The sequence below is a fragment of the Scyliorhinus canicula genome, chromosome 30, assembly GCF_902713615.1.
Source record: "Scyliorhinus canicula chromosome 30, sScyCan1.1, whole genome shotgun sequence".
Classification (NCBI taxonomy): Eukaryota; Metazoa; Chordata; class Chondrichthyes; order Carcharhiniformes; family Scyliorhinidae; genus Scyliorhinus; species Scyliorhinus canicula.
Window position 1 is genome coordinate 3,382,993 of NC_052175.1, and position 21,387 is coordinate 3,404,379.

The window sequence follows — 21,387 nt, forward strand, 5'->3', positions numbered from 1 at the left end:
ATGGTTTAGAAAAATTTTCCCGCCCCGAATGTCTGGTACAGTATGTAGACGACCTACTACTGCAGACAGACACAAAGGCAGAGCACATTACGCTTCTGGCCGAACTCCTGGAACTTTTAACCTCAATTGGCTGTAAAGTTAACCCAAGAAAGACCCAGATTTTGGAAAATAAAGTGATGTATTTGGGAACAGTCATCACACACGGCAAACGCGAGATCGAATTCAAAAGAATTGATTCGATTGTCAAATTGCCCCTTCCCCAGAATGTTTCAGCCCTCCGGTCGTTTTTAGGACTGGTTGGTTAATGTCGGAACCACATCGACGGATTCGCGACAAAAGCCGCCCCACTCTCAGACCTCCTTAAGAAAGGAGCACCCTGGGAATGGCTTCCGCAGCATACAGAGGCTTTGGAAGAGTTAAAGAAAGACCTTAGCGCAGCACCCGCGCTACAAGTCCCAGACCAACTTTCCCCCTATGCAATAGAGGTAGCGAGCACAGATCTGACCCTCTCGGCCGTGTTACTTCAGGAACGGCACGAGCAGCTAAGACCAGTGGCGTATGCCTCCCGACTCTTAGACCCAGTGGAACAAGGATTTTCAGGCTGCGAGAGGCACCTCCTTGCTGTCTTCTGGGCAGTACAATACTTTTCTTACATTACCGGACTCAACCCCACCACCATTTTGACCGAGCACACCCCCACACAGTTATTCCTAGACGGTCGACTGAAGAACGGTTCAGTTAGCCAGATTAGGGCAGCTAGTTGGCACTACTCTTACAAGGACGGGACATTACAGTAAAACGGACCGCACACACACATTTCTAGCCGACAACCTCCAATACCCAGGACAGCCCCATGAATGTGAAATTGTAGCCCCCTTACATAACACAGGACCCTTTATAGCAAAGACACCCCCCAGGAAGATAGGGAATCCCAGACAAAGCCCCCAACACACAGACACGTGTGGAACACTACGGATATACGTAGACGGTTCATCCACGGTTTTAGAAGGTGAGCGTATCACAGGATGCGGCATCTATGTCGAGGATGCACAGGGGCGCGCTCTCGAAGAGATAGCTTTAAAATTACCAGGACACTTAGGCGCGCAGGCAGCAGAGCTCGCGGCCATAGCTTATATAGTGGACCACCCCGATTCTTTCCCCAGCCCAGCGGACATATATTCGGACAGTCTATATGTCTGCAATAGTTTAACAGATTTTCTACCCCTGTGGAGGACACGAGGTTTTGTCTCCGCAGATGGGAAACCCCTTCCATCAGCCCCTTTACTCCAACACATTTTAGAGAAAGCGAAGGACAGGACCTTCGGCATTATCAAAGTAAGAAGCCACCATAGGTCATCCCCCCCTGGGAATGTAAAAGCCGACGCACTGGCTAAGGCAGCTTCCAGGCGAGGACACTTGTGGACACCCCCAGCTAACGCACCAGCTAGCGCCCCTGTGAGCGCGGTTCAAGTCTCACAAACAGATATCAGGGATTTAGCTGAAGCTCAGAAGCAAGATGAGGATCTCAGGGAGATTTTCAAAGGCAACTTTGTGCCACAGTATGACAAGTTCAGACACGCACTGACCACACATGAGGGTGTGATCATAAAGGATCAGCTTTATGTGGTCCCGCAGCAGGACATGAATGAAATGATTGCTTTGTTCCATGATGGGCACGGGCATCAAGGGATCGACGCAACCATGAGGCACCTCAGGCAGCTCTGTTGGTGGCCTAACCTAAGGACAGATGTAAGTCACTACATCGAGAATTGCCTTATTTGCGCCCAGAATAACCCGGAGAGGTATTCTAAAAAGGCACAACTTCGGCATACTCGACCAGTTAATGGCCCCTGGACAAACCTCCAGATCGACTTTATAGGACCATTGCCCCCTTGTAGGAATGGCTATAAATACGTTCTGGTGGTCATCGATACCTTTACCAAATGAGTAGAGGCATTCCCCTCTAGAACGAATACAGCTAAGACAGCTGCAAAGATCCTGACCCACCACATCTTCACGAGATGGGGTTTACCCCGAAGCATCGATTCGGACCAGGGATCTCACTTCACAGGACGGGTCATGAAGAACGTCCTGACAATATTTGGCATAAAACAAAACTTTCATATTGCGTATCACCCACAGTCCAGCGGGATTGTAGAGCGCATGAATCGGACCCTAAAATCCACACTTCGAAAAATGGTTCAAGAGAACAACTCCACATGGGATTCAGTGCTCCCATTTGCACTCATGTTCATCAGAAATACAGTTTCAACTTCCACAGGATACACACCACACACACTCATGACCGGACGCCCTATGAAAGGTACAGAATTCCTTTTAGGACTGGACATGACTAGCCCCGAAGTGACGGCCCTCACACACGAAAAGACGGTTAAAGACCTGGTTGAGACTGTGAGGTCTGCACAGATCGCAGCCGCAGTTCAGCTAGGGAAACGCCGTAGACGAAGCACAGCATGCTTTAACAAGACCGTACACCCCACAGAATTCCAGGTTGGGCAACAGGTAATGCTATCTGTATACAACCCCAGCAGTTTTTTGGCACCAAAATATTCCGGCCCATACTCAATTTCGGATAAAATTAGCCCCTCAGTTTATAGGATAAAATATCCTAATGGTAAGACCGCGTGGTTCCATATCAACCAGTTAAAGGCATATGGAACACAGGCCAACCATGCACACCATGTCCTGCTAGACACAGCAGAACACCTCACCCCACCCACTAGAGACACGTTTCCACCATCCCCCTCACAGACGAGTTCTTCATCGGACTCGCCCACGACTCCGCCCACTGACCATGACAGACCACGCCCCGAAACGCCCACAAGCTGCCGCAGCGGAGACAGCGATACAGACACTGACTCTGAGGGCAGCCACAGCACACCACACTACAGCCCACATTGCAGCGACAATGACCCCGACTACAGTGACCCCATGGAAGTCACTTACATTAAAAACCCAGACCCACCACCCGACCCCGACTACCCCGAAAATACCCATTCACTTTTGGACCCAACACTCTGGCACAGGGACAATTCGTACCGACTTGTCCGCAATGACGAACGTGATCCCCAGTCACACAATTCAAAGATATCATGCCTGATCCACACAAGGGTGTGGGATCCGGGAGAGCAGGACGACACGGTGTCTGAATCCAGATACGGCAACCCCTTTGTGACCCTGTTCACAGAGACAGAGGAAAAGTGAGGTGTCCAGATGATGTAAAATAGGAACCGCTTGAGGGAAGTGATGTCCTTTCTGATGGAACCTGCACGCATGTTTGTTTGTCAGTTTATGTTTGTTTGTTAATATGTTAAGGGTTTGATTGCAGATCTTTTCAGCTGAAAAGATTGTGACCACCTCGCACGCACGTTAGCTTGTCCGCAGATACCTCTGAGAACTTCAGTTGTATCCTCTGGTGAACCGACACGGTTCACGACTTGTTCCCTGTTTTCAGATGAAGGAGCATCTTGGCTCCTCCATTGTTTTTAGGTGCCCCTCTATTCGGCGAATAGAGGCTGCAAATCCACGGTAAACACATTCTTGCCCGTTTAATCCAGGTTACTCAGGCAGTGGACAAACGGCACTGAGGACCCGCCCTGTCTGAGAACCCACTTTGGTCAGCCAAGCTCGGGTATGGCACAGCACGCCCTACCCGGGGATCCCATTCAAATCGGACCCGTAGCGGCCCATACGCAACCCATTCGACCTTTTGTTTCCAATTTGTTTTCATTTTTCGTTAGGCAGCCCTTAGGCCGCCATCCCACATGCTATTTACATCCAGGAACATTCGGATGGTAAATGAGCAAAGCCTGCGAGACGGCTCGCAGGAGGAGAGTTGTTAGGTGTATTGTGTTCATTAAATTCGCTTTTGAAAAAAAAATGAGGGGAGTCACAGGGTGTGACTTGGCCAGTCATTTTTAATGGGTCAATTGGAATTGAAAGACAGATACACTAACAAGTACGGATATTAAGCTGTATTGACAGATACTGTGCTTGATCCCATAGCTTTCGAAGGACGAAACAGGGATCACAACAAGGATCGGCCATACAGGAGGAAGAAAAAGGAGAACGAAGAGAAGATGATGGAAGCCTGCTTATTGCTCTTAAATGTTGTATTTGTTTATGTGGGAGCAAGACACGTTTCCCCCACAACCCCCGCCGTAAATGTTTCACTCACAGCAACTCCCCCGTGCTCAGCTCTGATCAGTGAGGTTCAGACCTGGTGCACAACATTTATGACATGGTACTCCATGTCATATGTGATTGAATCACTGCTAGTGATTGCAATCCTCGTCATACTCGTACAGACCCTCAGGTTGAGGAAGTGGAAGAGGAGAGCCTCCCGTTCCTGCCCCTCAACCGTCTATGGAGTTCGATCCCCTATTTTTCGGTTTCATCAATCCCCTTTGCCCCATGATGAATAAAGCACTGTGAATAAAAATAAAATATACCCATGTATTGTATTGTCCTGAACTCGACTGCCGAGTCAGGAAATGTTATGTGATGTGGTATGAATGGATGAGGTTTAGTCTGTAATGAAATGTTTAAGGTAAGATAAGGATAGTTGTGATAGGTAGAGGTTCCCGGTTTTTGGTAATGCATGTCCCCTTTGACATAGCGACAAGTAGAGATGTCAGGTAAAAAAAAATTCTTCCCATAGTTAAGGACAGAGTAGACGCTCAGGAGCTTGCCGAGGTCAGGGAACACAAACAAGGCACCCAGAAGCACTCGAAGCAACGTGCATAGGTGATCCTTCACAATATTTTGATTGTGATGATCACAAGGAGGGAATGTAGCCACCTAAAATGGACACTGGGCTAACAAAATGGAGAACTGCTAAGACTGCAGGGAAAAGCAGTTTAGCCAAGGCAGCAGTCTGCAAAGACTAATTAGCATTTTGCAAGCAGCAAAACTAGTTTCTGGCCAGGTGGAAGATCTCAAACCAAAGGTGTTAATGGCAAAACGCTTTGCATACTAATGAGGCAATTCAGATCTAGGCACACACAATGGCAACATCTAGGTTTGAATAGATACTTTAAGTGGATGTCCAGACAGAGCGGCACCAAAAGTATCTATCTCAAAAGACCATAGAGACCCTCATTGGGGGGTTCGAAAGATATCGATTGGGAGTTGATCCAGATACCAGGTAGAGCCCGCCCCGAAAAGGCACGGACATTGGGGACCCCTATAAAAGATAGACCCCCACACATGGTCCGTTCTGTTTTCTTGCTCCGGCTCTACTGTTGCTCTGGCTTTGACCTCGACCCAGAACTGCAACTTGTATCCTGACTCCAGTCGTTGAGCACCAGCCGCCGAACCGTAAGTGACCATACGACGCTCGCTACGCGAACCAGGCCCACTAGACCCCCAGCGACCAGCACGCTCTCTGAAGGTTGCAGACCAAGATCGGAACGAAGGCCTCGCTCCCTGACCTTGCCTGTTCCTGTTTAGTTAAGTACTCTGATCGCTTAGTTTAGTTATAGCTTAGTCCCTGAGCGTGTGCATGCGTATTTATTATATTTGTATAATAAATATTGATCGTTTGGAACTTACTAATCGGTGTATCGTTTTATTACTTTGAACCTGACCTTGGAATATCTGTGAGTTGTCTAGATACGGCAACTGGCGACTCCCGAGCTGAAAATACATACAGAGAGCCTAGCAGTGTTAAGCACACGGCCTTTAAACGGAGGCGTGTTAATACACTCCAATAAACGCGAATTACACTCAAGTAAAACGTGCAACAGATGTTTCTGTAAGAACAGAGAAGAGGGAAAAGAGGGGGTGGGGTGTGGCATTGTTAATCAAGGAAAGTATTACGGCGGCTGAAAGGACGTTTGAGGACTCGTCTACTACTGTCGTATGGCCCGAGGTTAGGAACAGGAGATGAGAGGTCACCCTGTTGAGAGTTGTCTATAAACCTCCGAATAGTTCCAGAGATGTAGAGGAAAGGAAAGCAAAAGTGATTCTCGACAGGAGCGAGAGTAAGAGGGTAGTTGTTATGGTGGACTTTAACTTTTCAAATATTGACTGAATTTACTATAGTTCGAGTAATATAGATGGGTCAGTTTTTGTGCAGTGTGAACAGGAGGATTTTCTGACACAGTATGTAGACAGGCCAACAAGGGGCGATGCCACATTGGATTTGGTACTGGGTAATGAATCCGGCTAGGTGTTAGATTTAGATGTAGGTGGGCACTTTGGTGATAGTGATCACAATTCGGTTATGTTTACTTTAGCGATGGGCAGGGATAGGTATATACCGCAAGGTAAGAATTATAGCTGGGGGAAAGGCAATTATGTGGCAATTATGATGCTGTTCGGCAAGAATTAGGATGTATAGGATGGGGAAGAAAACTCCAGGGGATGGATACAATCGAAATGTGGAACTTTTTCAAGGAAAAGCTACTGCGTGTCCTTGATAAGTATGTACCTGTCAGGCAGGTAGGAAGTTGTCGAGCAAGCGAACCCTGGTTTACTAAGGAAGTTCAAGCATGTGTCAGGGGGAAGAAAAATGCTCATGTTAGGATGAGACATGAAGGTTCAGTTAGGGCACTTGAGAGTTACAAGTTAGCCAGGAAGGACCTAAAGGGAGAGTTAAGAAGAGCGAGGAGAGGACATGAAAGGTCGTTGGCGGATACGATCAAGGAAAACCCTAAGGCTTTCTTTAGGTATAAAGAATGACTACAGTAATATTAGGGCGTATTACGGATAGTAGTGGAATGTTGTGTGTGGAATCAGAGGCGAGAGGGGAAGCGTTCAATGGATATTTTTCGTTAGTGTTTACACTGGAGAAAGACAATATTGTCGAGGAGAATACTCAGGTACAGTCGACCTTGCTAAATGGGATTGAGGTTCACAAGGAGGAGGTGTTAGCAATTTTGGAAAGTGGAAAAATAGATAAGTCCCCTGGGTCAGATGGGATTTATCCTAGGATTCTCTGGGAAGCCAGGGAGGAGATTTTAGAGACTTTGTCCTTGATCTTTATGTCGTCTTTGTCGACAGGAATAGTGCCGTAAGACTGGAGGATATCAAATGCTGTCCCCTTGTTCATGAAGTGGAGTAGAGACAACCCTGTTAATTATAGACATGTAAGCCTTACTTTGGTTGTGGGTAAAATGTTGGAAAAGTTTATAAGAGATAGGGTTCATAATCATCTTTAAAACAATATGTTGATTAGCGATACTCAACACGGTTTTATGAAGGGTAGGTCATGCCTCACAAACATTGAGTTTATTGGGAATGTGACCAAACGGTTGGATGAGGGTAAATCGGTTGATGTGGTGTACATGGATTTCAGTAAGGCATTTGCTAATGTTCCCCACGTAGTCTATTGCAGAAAATACGGAAGTATGGGATTGAAGGTGATTTAGCGGTTTGGATCAGTAATTGGCTAGCTGAAAAAAGACAGAGGGTGGTGGCTGATGGCAAATGTTCATTCTGGAGTTCAGTTACTGGTGGTGTACCGCAAGGACCTGTTTTGGGGCCACTGCTGTTTGTCATTTTCATAAATAACATAGAAGAGAGTGTAGAAGGATGGTTTAGTAGATTTGCAGATGACACGAAGGTCAGTGGAATTGTGGACAGTGCTGAAGGATGTTATAGGTTACAGAGGGACATAGATAAGCTGCAGAGCTGGGCTGAGAGGAGGCAGATGGTGTTTAGTGCGGAAAAGTGTGAGCTGGTTCACTTTGGAAGGAGTAACAGGAATGCAGAGTACTGGGCTAATGGCAAGATTCTTGGTAGTGTAGATGAACAGAGAGATCTCGTCATCCAGGTACATAAACCCCAGAAAGTTGCCACCCAGCTTAATTGGGTTGTGAAGAACGCATATGGTGTGCTAGCCTTTATCAGTAGGTGGATTGACTTTCGGAGCCACGAGATAATTCTTAAGCTGTTTAAAACTCTGGTGCGGCTGCTCCTGAAGACTAAATAGATTTGCCAGTGGACTGAGTAGTTGCAAACATTACGCCCTTGTACAAAACGTTTTCAATTACAGACCAACAAGTTTAACCGCAGTGGTGCACATGATTGTATAAATACCTTTGCACGAATGAATCCGTTGTCAAGTAGAAAATTGCAACTCAAATAGGAAAATACACCATGAAGTGAAAAAGAGGAGATCGTGTTTAACTTACTTGCTGGAGCTTTTTGAAGAGATAATAGAAATGATTGATCAAGGTAAAAAAGCTAATGTGATATTCATCGAATTTAAAATAATGAATACACTTGCATTAAAGAGACGTAGAATAGCTATCTGATGGCAAAAAAATAGAACAGAAGAAAAGCAGATATTAGATTTGGCGAATACAACGAAGAAGGCAGTAATGGACAGTGGATATTGATCGTGCTGGAGGAAGATTTGTAATGGAGTTTCCCAGGTGACGGTATTAGGTCCGTCATTTTTCCTAATGAAAAATACTAATGATCTAGATCTTAGTGTGCACAAGCATGTTGACGTTTGTCTGTGATTAAAAGCTTGGAACCACAGAGAACTTACTCTGAGGTCAACAGCCTCAACAGTTCAGAGATAATTCAGTGTACTGTGAAGATAGATAGCAGATGAAATTCAATGTGGGGAAATGTGAGATAATGCAGTATGGGAGAAAGAGCATGGCTGTTCCCTATCTACCCTGCCCATGACCCTCATAACCGTGTACATCTCTATCATGTCGCCTATCATCCTTCTCTGCTCCAGCGAAAATAACCCAAGCCAATCCAATCTCTCTTCATAACTTAAATGTTCCGTCCAGGCAACATCCTGGTGAGTCGCTTGTGCTCCTGCTCCAGTGAAATCCCATCTTTCATATACTGTGGCGCCTAGAACTGCACACTGTGGCCTCACCAATTTCTTCCCGTTGTCAGAGAATAATTAAACATTTGGATCAGGACTCCTGCGATTTTCTCCATCGCCTCCCACAGCAACATGTCACCGAATTCATCCGGATCTGGAGGTTTCTCCACTTTTTAAAAGAATTATAGAACTATCAGTGCAGAAGGGGGACATTCGGTCCTTCGAGTTTGCACAGGCCCTTGGAAAGAGCAGCTACCCAAGTCCACACCACCCTGTCACTGTAACGCAGTCACCCGACCCAACCATTATTAAACACCAAGGACAATTTAGCATGGCCAATTTACCTAACTTGCTCATCTGCTGAGTCTACGGCACCTTCAATACCTTGTCGCCTCCTCTGATAACTTGAAGAATAAAGGGATTAAGGGTTATGGTGTTCGGGCCGGAAAGTGGAGCTGAGTCCAGAAAAGATCAGCCATGATCTCATTGAATGGCGGATCAGGCTCGAGGGGCCAGATGGCCTACTCCTGCTCCTAGTTCTTATGTTCTTATGTTCTTATAATAGCCTCACAGTCTCCCTGACCGACTTCCATATCTTCCTCCTCATTCTCTTTGGCGAAGGCAGATGTGAAATATTCATTTAACTCGCCACCAATGTCCTCTGGCTCCACCGAGAGATTGCCCTCTTGTCCCTAATGGGCTCTTTCTATTCCAGAGTTAGTCCCTTTCCATTGATATACTTAGAGAATACCTGGGGACTTTCCATACATTTACCAGCTAGAGATTTCATATATCACACCTTTATTTATTAAGATCCATCCTGCACTTTATGTACTCCACTAATCCCGCTTGTAGATGACCCACCTTCCCTGGAAAAGGTCCGAGTGGTCCAGGGATCTTAAACCCTCCCTCCTGCACCAACTCTTCAGTTAATGTTTTCTCAAAACCTTGCTGTAACTGTAACATTATATTCTGCAGCTTCTCCTACCTTACTTATGTTCGGTATGCATTTTTGTGTACAGCATGCAGGAAACAATACTTTTCACTGTATACTAATACATGTGACAATAATAAATCAAATCAAACGGATTATTCTGTGCTATTCTCCTATTTATATACTCGCTCTCGCGGAACACGGAATAATAAAGAAATCATGTTCCGCTAGGTCCTGATTTTTAGTGTACAGCCTAGCTCCCTCAATTCCTGATGCAACACCTCATCCCACTTTCCACCTCTGTCACTGGTAACAACATGTACCGCGAGGTCTGTCTTTACTCCTTACCCCTTCAACATCAAATCTCTGGCTGAGATTGTTTCGCGTCAATTGGGTGATATAATTATTTCACAGATGCACATCAAATGTCCCGGTGAGATTGTATTATGTCAACTGGGTGATATCATTATTTCACAGACACACAGCAAATATACAAGTTAGATTGTTCTGCGAAAACTGGGTGATATCATTATTTGACAGGGCCACATCAAGTGTACGAGTGAGATGGTTTTTCAATAACTGGGTGGTGTCATTATTTCACAGACCCACATGAAATGTCAGAATTACATTCCTTTGTGACATCTGGGAGTTATCATTATTTCACAGGCCCACAACAAATGTCCGGGTGAGATTGTTTAGTATGAAATGGGTGATATCATGATTTTACATGCCCACATTAAAAATCCGAGTTAGATTGTATTGTGTCAACTGCGTGATATCACTCGTTCACATATGTGCATTATATGTTCGGGTGAGATTCGTTTGTGCTAATTGTACAATATCATTATTTCACAGGCCTATACGAATTACCGCGTGATCGTGATCAACTGGATGATGTCGTTATTTCACAGGCCCACATCATATGTCCACGTGAGATTCCTTTGTGCCACTTGGATTATATCGCTAATTCACAGGCCCACATCAAATGTCCGAGTTAGTTTGTTTTGTGAGGAGGACGGATGTAAAGATTATAATGGCTGAGTCTGACCATATTTTTTTGTATTTCCCTTGGATACCTGTGTGGTCGTTCTGTTCTGAGCCTTCGACGACGTTATCTTTAGGCTTATCTTAAGAATCCCTTCTATGCAGAATGAGGCAATTTGGCCCATCGAGTCTGCACCGAACCTCTGAAAGACACCCCATATTGTCAAGCCCCCTCCCTCACCCCATAACCCAGTAAATCCACATAACTTCGACACGAAGGGACCATTGATAAACTGTTCATCTTTGGACTGTGGGAAGACACCGGAACACATGGTGGAATCCGACACAGACACGGGGAGAAAGTGCCTACTCCACACAGACAGTCACACGAGGCTGGAATTGAAGCCGGTTCCCTGGCGCAATAAGACAGCACTGCTAACCACTGTGCTACCATGCCGCCTTGTGAAATCTAGGATGTTGACAACCATTAAATTTGTACAACACTATGTTATATCGAGCACACACGTAACAGGAAACTTCGCAGATAATTATTTCTAAGTTTGAAGTGCAGTCCAACCTTAGAAATAAGCGTCACATACACTGATATGCACAGTACAACCTTAGCAAGAAACTTCAATGGAACTTTCCCTAAGTGTGACGTGCAGTACAAAATATTGCACATAGAAGTATCTCTCAGTGCTATGTACAGTATACCATCAGCAAGAAGCTTCAGGAAGAACTATCTCCCGGTGTTATATACACTAGCACAGGTGGGAAATTTACAGTAAATGGCAGTACACTTAAGAGCATTGACAGGCATGGTCATCTGCGAGTACAAGTCCACAGGTCACTGAAAGTGGCAATGCAGATGGATAAAATAGTCAAGAAGGCATGCGGAGGGGCAGCACGGTGGCCTATTGGTTAGCACAACCGCCTCACGGCGCTGAAGTCCCAGGTTCAATCCCGGCTCTGGGTCACTGTCCGTGTGGAGTTTGTATATTCTCCCCGTGTCTGCGTGGGTTTCGCCCCCACAACCCAAAAACGTGCAAGTTAGGTGGATTGGCCACGCTAAATTGCCCCTTCATTGGAAAAATGATTGGGTACACTAAATTTATTTTAAAAAAAGAAGGCATGCGGCATGCTTGCCTTCAGCTGCCGCGGCACTGAGTATAAATATCGGCAAGCCACGCGGCAGCTCTAGAAACCCCCAGTTTGGCCATATTTAGTCTAGTTTTCACTACTGATCGCCACACTACTGGAAGAATTTGGAGAGGATGAAGAGGAGAGTGAACAGGATTCTGTTTGGTGTGGAGGGCATTATATATGAGGATAGGTTGTAGAACCTTGATTTCTTCTCACTGGAGCGATGGAGTTTGAGAGGTGACCTGATAGAAGACCATGATTATGAGTAGCATGGACGGAGTGGATAGTCAGAAGCGTTTTCCCCAGGGTGTCAGAGTAAATTACTAAGTGGCATAGGTTGCAGATGCGAGGGGCAACGTTCAGAGGAGGTGTGCAAGGAAAGTTTTTTTACACAGAGAACCACTTGATTAGATTCCAGTCTGTGACTCGCTCCCGGGTATCTCTTATTCATTATATAAACCAACCCGAACCCCGCGCTTATATTCCAGAATGGAACTCAATCACCCCGCGCTTATAGAACATAGTACAGCACAGAACAGGCCCTTCGGCCCTCGATGTTGTGACGAGCAATGATCACCCTACTCAAACCCACGTATCCACCCTATACCCGTAACCCAACAATCCCCCCCTTAACCTTACTTTTTAGGACACTACGGGCAATTTAGCATGGCCAATCCACCTAACCCGCACATCTTTGGACTGTGGGAGGAAACCGGAGCACCCTAGAGGAAACCCACGCACACATGGGGAGGACATGCAGACTCCGCACAGACAGTGACCCAGCCGGGAATCGAACCTGGGACCCTGGAGCTGTGAAGCATTTATGCTAACCACCATGCTACCATGCTGCCCCATCTGGATTATATTCCAGAATGGAACTCAATCCCGGGTATCTGTTACTATATATATAAACCAACTCGAACGCCGCGATTAGATTCCAGTATGGAATTCACACCGGGTACCTGTTATTCTATACATAAACCATACATAATTAGTCTATTATACTCCTGTCTGTAACGCACTCCCGGGGTTCTGTTATTGCATAGAACATAGAAATACAGTGCTGAAGGAGACCACGCGGCCCACCGAGTCTGTACCGACTCACTTTAGTCCTCACTTCCACCATATCATCGTTACCCAATAACACCTCCGAAACGTTTTGGTTATTCAGGGCAATTTATCATGGCCAATCCAAATAACCTGCACGTCTTTGGACTGTGAGAGGAAACCGGAGCATCGGGAGGAAACCCTCGCAGACACAAACTGTCCAAGACTCCGAATACATAGTGCCCCAGAGGGGAATTGAACCTGGAATCCTGGCGCTTTGAAGCCACAGTTCTAACAACGTGTGCCACCGTGATGCCCACAAATATTCTATAGAAAAACCATACAGAACTCCTCGATTATATTCCAGGCCTCTATTATTCTATACATAAACCTTACAATACAAACAGCCTTTGTCACAAGTAGGCTTCAATGACGTTAGTGTGAAAGGCCTGTGGTCGCCACATTCCGGCGTCTGGTCAGCAGGCCTTACGGGAATTGAACCCACGTTGCTGCCTTGTTCTGCATTACAAGCCAGTTGTTTAGCGCACTGTCCTTAACCAGGCTGTACCTCCCTCCCGGGTACCTGTTATTCCGTATATAAGCGAGATAGAGAAACAGGCAGAGCAGGTAGATGCTACAGTACAGTTTACCGGGAATAAATAGAGAATAGATAGAGAAAACAGCGTAGCGTGTAAGTGCTTTAGAGAAATGGAGACACATATTGATCGATGAAAAGAGAGAGATATATATCTGTATAGAGAACAATTCACGTAGCACAAAAAATAGATCGAATACTAGATCTTTCCAAACATTTGCCAGGTTTAAATAAAATTAAATAGAGCGAGAGAGATTCTAACGGTGGACAATAAAGACAGACTGACTCAGAGCTGCACAAGGCCAACAATTGATGGACTGCGAGAGAGGGAATTACTCAAAAATATACATATGAACAGATTTCGCAAATAACTTGATTAAATAACATAGTTTACTTGAGAGAGAGACAAAGGAATGAGTAAGTTAATTCAAGTAAGCGTATTAGAATAAAATAGTACACTGGGAATGTAATCACACATTTCAACTTTACCACTGGCTAATTCGACCAGTGACCTCCGAACATCTAAAAATGACTCAGCCGAACATAAGCGCACAATATATGGGAGCAAAAGAGAGGTCATTCGGCCTATCGAGGCTCCTGCGCCATGATGTAAAATCATGGCTAATCTGCGGCTGAAACTTCACTTTAACGCGCTTTCCGCTGAAATATTAATTCATCAGTGCCATCAGATTTCCACAGAGAGTGAACATTCATAACTCTCTGTGGTAAATAGAAGAGGAAATACATTTCAGAAAACAAACGTCTTAAGATTTGAAAGTGCTGTGATCGGTTAATTATGATTTGGATCTGCATTTAGAAACAAAAGGTTTAGCTAGTTCGACTTGCCTTGGTAAATCCTCAGATCAGCAGAAATGTTCATTGTGAATATCTACCTCTCTGATGTGAGACATTTGCACACAGTACGACGCTGGCGTTGACGTGAACGACGCAAGAGTAGAGAGCGCAGCTGAGACAACCTTCCGCCGACAGGCTGGTGTAAACCCTGATGGTGTAGGTTCCGTTATGCTCGATTGTCCGGAATAAGTAAGTCCCTCGCTATACCGCTAACCCTAACCCTAACCCCCCCCCCCCCCCCCCCCCACCACCACCACCACCCGTCACCCAAGGAAACATTCCAGCTAACGGGAACTGAATCTGGAGAAAATCCACTGACAAAACACAACAACTCTTTGCATGGACGGAAACCCATCCTGTGGAGGGGCGAGGAGGAATATGCTGGGGGATCCAGCTAAATCAGGCAAATAAAACAGGGATCCCATTAGCAATTTAAACAGTAAACTTTATTACGTGTTGAAATGCCCGCCAAAGGAATAATGATGACATTTACCTGTAATGACGTATTTGGACGCGTTTCCAAACAATGTTCGCGTCATTGCAGATTGCACAGTAAATCATTCCAGAATCATTTATCCGGCTATCCACAATGAGCAATGAAAAATGGTCCTTTTTGTTAGTAACCTCACTCGAAATCCTTCCCTTTGCTCAGCTCAGCGCAGAATGCTCGCCGTATAAACCAGATTCGTATCACTTCTCTCCATCTGCTTTTACCAGTGGGTAATCGTAGCTGCTGAGCCCTGGGTGTGGCCGGTGAGTTTAATAACACTCCCGGTTGCGAATGCATGACGCGGTGCAGTCTGGGACAAGCTGTGCTGAGACACCATAACTGTTGAAGTGGGAGGAAACAAAGTCACATCAGGTTATGAAGTCCCATCAAATTTAAAACTATAGAGAGACAAAAACAAACTACTCAAATTGTGCATTTCAAATAAATCGCTCTTTTAACATGACATTGATTATGCGCTGGCTGCATTGCTTTGTTCCTCGTTTTCAAAGGCAGAGTCGTTGTCCATTCACCAATAAACCTGATTTCAACAGGGGCCGATGAGAGAGGCGGTGTCAAGTCACCCGGTCATGGCGAGATATATCCAAGGATTTTATGGGAAGTAAGAGATGAAATTGCAGCGCCGTTGGCAATGAGCATTTCGCCCTCACTGTCAATAGGGGTGGAACCAGGGGATTGGAGAGTTGTGAATGCCGTGCCCATGTTTAAAAAAGGGAATCGGGATAACCCTGGGAATTACAGGTCAGTTAGTCTTCCTTCGGTAGTTGGCAAAGTAAGGGAAAAGGTACTGAGGGATAGGATTTCTGAGCATCTGGAAAGACTGCCTGATTAGGGATAGTCAAGACGGATTTGTGAGGGGTATGTCTTGCCTCACAAGTCTTATTGAGTTCCTTGAGGAGGAGACCAAGCACCTGGATGAGGGGAAAGCAGTGAATGTAGTGTACATTGATTTTAGTCAGGTATTTGCTGAGGTTCCCCACGGTAGGCTTATGCAGAAAGTAAGGAGGCATGCTGCAGTGGGAAATTTGGCCAGTTGGATAACGAACTGGCTAATCGATTGAAGTCAGAGAGGGGTGGTTGATGGCAATTATTCAGCCTGGAGCCCACTAACCAGTGGTGTGCCGCAGGGATCTTTTATGGGTCCTCAGCTGTTTGTGATTTTCATTTATGACTTGGATGAGCAAGTTGAAGGACGAGTACGTAAAGTTGCAGATGATATGAGGATTGGTGGAGCTGTGGCTAGAGAGGTGGGCTCTTGTCGGCTGCAGAGAGACATAGATAGGATGCAGAGCTGGGCTGAGAAGTGGCAGATGGTGGTTAACCCTGAAAAGTGTGAGGTCCATTTTGGAAGGACAAATATGAATGCAGAATACAGGGTTAACGGTGGGGTTCTTGCCAATGTAGAGGAGCAAAGGGATCTTAGGGTCAATGTTCATAGATATTTGAAAGTTCACACTCAAGTGGATAGAGCTGTGAAGAAGGCATGTGGTGTGCTCGCGTTCATGAGCAGAGGGATTGAATTTAAGAACCGCGAGGTGATGACGCTCCTGTACAGGACCTTGATGAGGCCACATTTGGCGTACTGTGTTCAGTTCTCGTCGTCCCATTGTAGAAAGGATGTGGAAGCTTTTTAAAATGTGCAAAGGAGATTTACCAGGATGTTTCCTGGAATGGAGAGTAGGTCTTACGAGGAAAGATTGATGGTGCTAGGCCTTTTCTCATTAGAGCGGAGAAAGATGAGGGTAGAATAGACAGAGGTTTATAAGATGATCAGAGGAATAGATAGAGTGACAGTCAGAGATGTATTGTCCCGGTAGAACAAACCATTACAAGGGTACAAAAATTTCAGGTGAATGGTGGAAGAGAGAGTGGGGATGTCAGATGTAGGTTCTTTCCCCAATGAGTAGTGGGAGCATGGAATGCACTGTCTGTGCAAATAGTTAAGTCGGAAACGTCAGGGACCGTCAAACACCAATTGGTTAGGTACATGGATTACGGTAAAATGATGGGGTGTAGATTAATTTGTTCATAATCTAGGAAAAAAGTACGGCACACCATCGGGGGCCGAAGCGCTTGTTCTGTGCCGCATTTTCAATGTTCTATGTTCTATTGTGTATGTCACGGGAACAGTGTGATGTTAATACATTTCAAACACAGTTCAGGGGTACAGGCAATGCTATGGTAACAGAGTAATGTTAATACATTTAAATCGTTTCTCCAAAACTGCATTGTACAACCCATGGTTTTAATTTCTCCAATCCATCATTGCTTCTTGTACGTGGCCTTTGTCCTCTGACATTTGTTCTGAAGATTGTAACTAACTCTAAAGCGCTATTGCAATTCTCTCAATTGTCCATAAAGTCAATGGGAACAACACATTTTTTTGTATCTCAGGAGGGATGGTAATTATTGAATCTATTCGGTCCGAGGGCTGGTGTTCAGGTTGCTCTCCCTGTCAGTGCTCGGCCACCTGGGAGGTGGGAGGGGTCCGGCTCTCCCACTAGCTGGTGCGGCAATCTTCGGATGCACCAGCCCCATCTCCGCCAGGTCCTGGAAGACACACCTGTATCGTTAGAGAGCCGGCGGAGAGACACGTGTGGGGCTGGGAAAGTGACGGGGTTGATGGGGGAAAGTGATGGGGTTTGTGGTAATGAGTGGGGTGGGTTATGGAGGTGGAGCGGGTGAGGGGGTGTGCGGTGGATATGGGAGAGGAGGAGAATAAGGGGTGTTGGTCAAGGGGGATGGATGGAGGGGTATCCACAATTGTTTCATGGGGAACCGCAACTGAGCGGGATCTCACTTGATATCCCACCAACCTCCTGGTCGGGACGCTCTCTTTCCTACGGGCCGCCGACCGCATCCAGTGCCCTTTGCTCTGGCACGGTGATGGATTGTAGGCCTGCTGGTCCCGCTCCGGCCTTCTCCTGCTCCCAGCAGTTGTGCGCGGCCTTGCCCTGTGGTGAGAGGCAAACACGAACAAAGGAAGTGTTAGATGTTCCGACGCCTGCAGCCGACAGGTCATGCAGGTGATCGCATCAGTGGTCAGTGTCCCCGGACATTGCGGCTGGCACGGGTGTTGGCATATGTGAGGCAGGTTGGGGATTCGTCAGTCCCCGGGAGCGGGTAAGTGCAGGGATGCGTGTGTGTGAGAGAGGGTGTTGGAGGGTTGGTGCCAGGGGCAGTGCGCTGCCTACTTACCCTGGCCGCCCTGCGGAGGCCGTGCAGTTTCTTGCTGTCCTGGATGCCAGTCCGGACGACGTTACCCACGGGGCTGCCCGCCTCTGTCACCTACTCCCAGGCACGGCGAACGGCGGCGCCGGGTGCCCTTACTCCCTGGATGGGATACAGGGACATCCTTCTCTCCTCCACGGCTTCAAGGAGGGTGTCCAGATCAGCGTCACTGAACCGTGGCGCTGCTCTCCTTTCAGCCATCTTGTAGGGGTTGGATCGTTTGTGCGGCTGCGGTTTGTGAGCCTCATCTGCGCCAATCACGGACCTGGCGTATACGCCGACGTTTCACTTGGCACGTCTTGTTTTCCACTTGGCGATGGTTCGAGCCAATTGAGAAAGGCTAAATCCGTGCACCTTTTGCGCTGTGTTTGCTGTCGTAAAACACCACGGTTTCCACGCCGGCGTCAGGAATGCGGCGGGAGTTCAGAGTGCGAGAGATAGCCAGGAAAGCGGCAGGAGTTCAGAGACAGAGAGCCCATAAAGCAGCGGGAGTTCAGAGAGCCCAGAAAGCGGCGGGAGTTCAGAGACAGAGAGAGAGCCCAGAAGACGGTGGGAATTCAGAGACAGAGAGAGCCCAGAAAGCGGCGGGAGTTCAGAGACAGAGGGAGAGCCCATAAAGCAGCGGGAGTTCAGAGACAGAGAGCCCATAAAGCAGCGGGAGTTCAGAGAGAGAGAGCTCATAAAGCAGCGGGAGTTCAGAGACAGAGAGCCCATAAATCAGCGGGAGTTCAGAGAGAGAGCCCAGAAAGCGGCAAGAGTTCAGAGACAGAGAGAGAGCCCATAAAGCGGCGGGAGTTCAGAGACAGAGGGAGAGCCCATAAAGCAGCGGGGGATCAGGGACAGAGAGCCCATAAAGCAGCGTGAGTTCAGTGAGAAAGAGAGCCCCTAAAGCAGCTGGAGTTCAGAGACAGAGAGCCCATAAAGCAGCGGGAGTTCAGAGACAGAGAGCCCATAAAGCAGCGGGAGTTCAGAGGGACACAGGATAAAAGAGCGCGAGGAGAGCGGCAGTGAGTCAGTGAAAGAGCGCGAGGGGACACATTGAGAGTGGCGGGGTGCCAGTGGGAGCAAAGATAACATAAGGCGGGAACCGCAAGTACGACACGCGGACTTCTGGGAAGGATTTTCTCCTAGCCAATAAATTCTGGTGGAGAGGATACCCGAGACACTACATGTATAGTGTCTCCCACCAGCCCTCCTCCTCTAACCTAATAAGACCCATTGGTGTGAGCAGGTAAGTGCTATATTATATTATTAATTTTTATTTGTTTTATATTTGTTTACCAGAACTTGGTTGAAATTAAGTGGGATGGCAGGGAAGGTAATGCAATGTTCCTCCTGCAGGATGTTTGAGGTGAGGGATGCCGTTAGTATCCCTGCTGATTTTACCTGCAGGAAGTGCAGCCAGCTACAGCTCCCACAAGACCGAGTTATGGTACTGGAGCTGGAGTTGGATGAACTTCGGATCATTCGGGAGGCAGAGGTGGTCATAGATAGGAGCTTCAGGGAAGTAGTTACACCAAAGACTGGAGATAGATGGGTAACTGTAGGAGGGACTGGGAAGAAGCAGTCAGTACAGGGACACTCGCTGGTCGTTTCCCTGAGTAACAAGTATACCGTTTTGGATGCTTGTGTGGGGGGGGGGGACTTACCAGGGGTAAGCCATGAGGTACGGGACTCTAGCACGGAGTCTGTCCCTGTTGCTCAGAAGGGAAGGGGGAGAGGAGCAGAGCATTAGTAATTGGGGATTCAATAGTCAGGGGCACAGGTAGGAGATTTTGTGGGAGCGAGAGAGACTCACGTTTGGTATGTTGCCTCCCAGGTGCAAGGGAAAGTGATGTCTCGGATCGTGCTTTTCGGGTCCTTAAGGGGGAAGGGTAGCAGCCCCAAGTCGTAGTCCACATTGACACTAACGACATAGGTAGGAAAGGGGACAAGGATGTAAGGCAGGCCTTTAGGGAGCAAGGATGGAAGCTCAAAGTGAGAACAAGCAGTGTTGTTATCTCTGGGTTGTTACCCGTGCCACGTGACAGTGAGACGAGGAATAGGGAGAGAGAGCAATTAAACACGTGGCTACAGGGATGGTGCTGACGGGAGGGATTCAGATGTCTGGTTAACTGGGGCTCTTTCTGCACAAGGTAGGATCTCTATAGACAGGATGGTCTACATCTGAACCTGAGGGGCACCAATATCCTGGGGGGAGGTTTGTTAGTACTCTTTGGGGGGGGGGTTCAATTAATTCAGCAGGAGCATGGGAACCTGGATTGTAGTTTTGGGATACGGGAGATTGAGAGAGGTCAGGAGCACAGATTTGACTTCGCAGGAGGGCGCCAGTGTTCAGGTCGGTGGTTTGAAGTGTGTCTATTTAAATGCCAGGTGAATACGAAATAAGGTAGGGGAACTGGCAGCATGGGTTGGTACCTGGGACTTCGATGTTGTGGCCATTTCAGAGACATGGATAGAGCAGGGACAGGAATGATTGTTGCAGGTTCCGGGGTTTAGGTGTTTTAGTAAGGTCAGAGAAGGGGGCAAAAGAGGGGGAGGTGTGGCGCTGCTAGTCAAGGACAGTATGACGGTGGCAGAAAGGATGCAAGATGGGGACTCTTCTTCCGAGGTAGTATGGGCTGAGGTTAGAAACAGGAAAGGACAGGTCAAAGTGCTGGGAGTTTTTTTATAGGCCACCTAATAGTCCTAGAGATGTAGTGGAAAGGATGACGAAGATGATTCTGGAAAAGAGCGAAAGTAACAGGGTAGTAGTTATGGGAGACTTTAACTTTCCTAATATTGACTGGAAAATATATAGTTCGAGAACATTGGATGGGTCGTTCTTTGTACAATGTGTGCAGGAGGGTTTTATGACACGATATGTTGACAGGCCAACAAGAGGTGAGGCCACATTGGATTTGGTTTTGGGTAATTAACCAGGCCAGGCGTTAGATCTGGAGGTAGGTGAACACTTTGGAGACAGTGACAACAATTCGGTGACCTTTACATTAGTGATGGAAAGGGATAAGTATACCCCGCAGGGCAAGAGTTATAGCTGGGGGAAGGGCAATTATGATGCCATTAGACATGACTTAGGATGAGTAGGTTGGAGAAGTAGGCTGCAAGGGTTGGGCACACTGGATATGTGGAGCTTATTCAAGGAACAGCTATTGCGTGTTCTTGATCAGTACGTACCAGTGAGACAGGGAGGAAAGGGTAGAGCGAGTGAACCGTAGTTTACCAAAGAAGTGGAATCTCTTGTTAAGAGGAAGAAGGAGGCCTATGTGAAGATG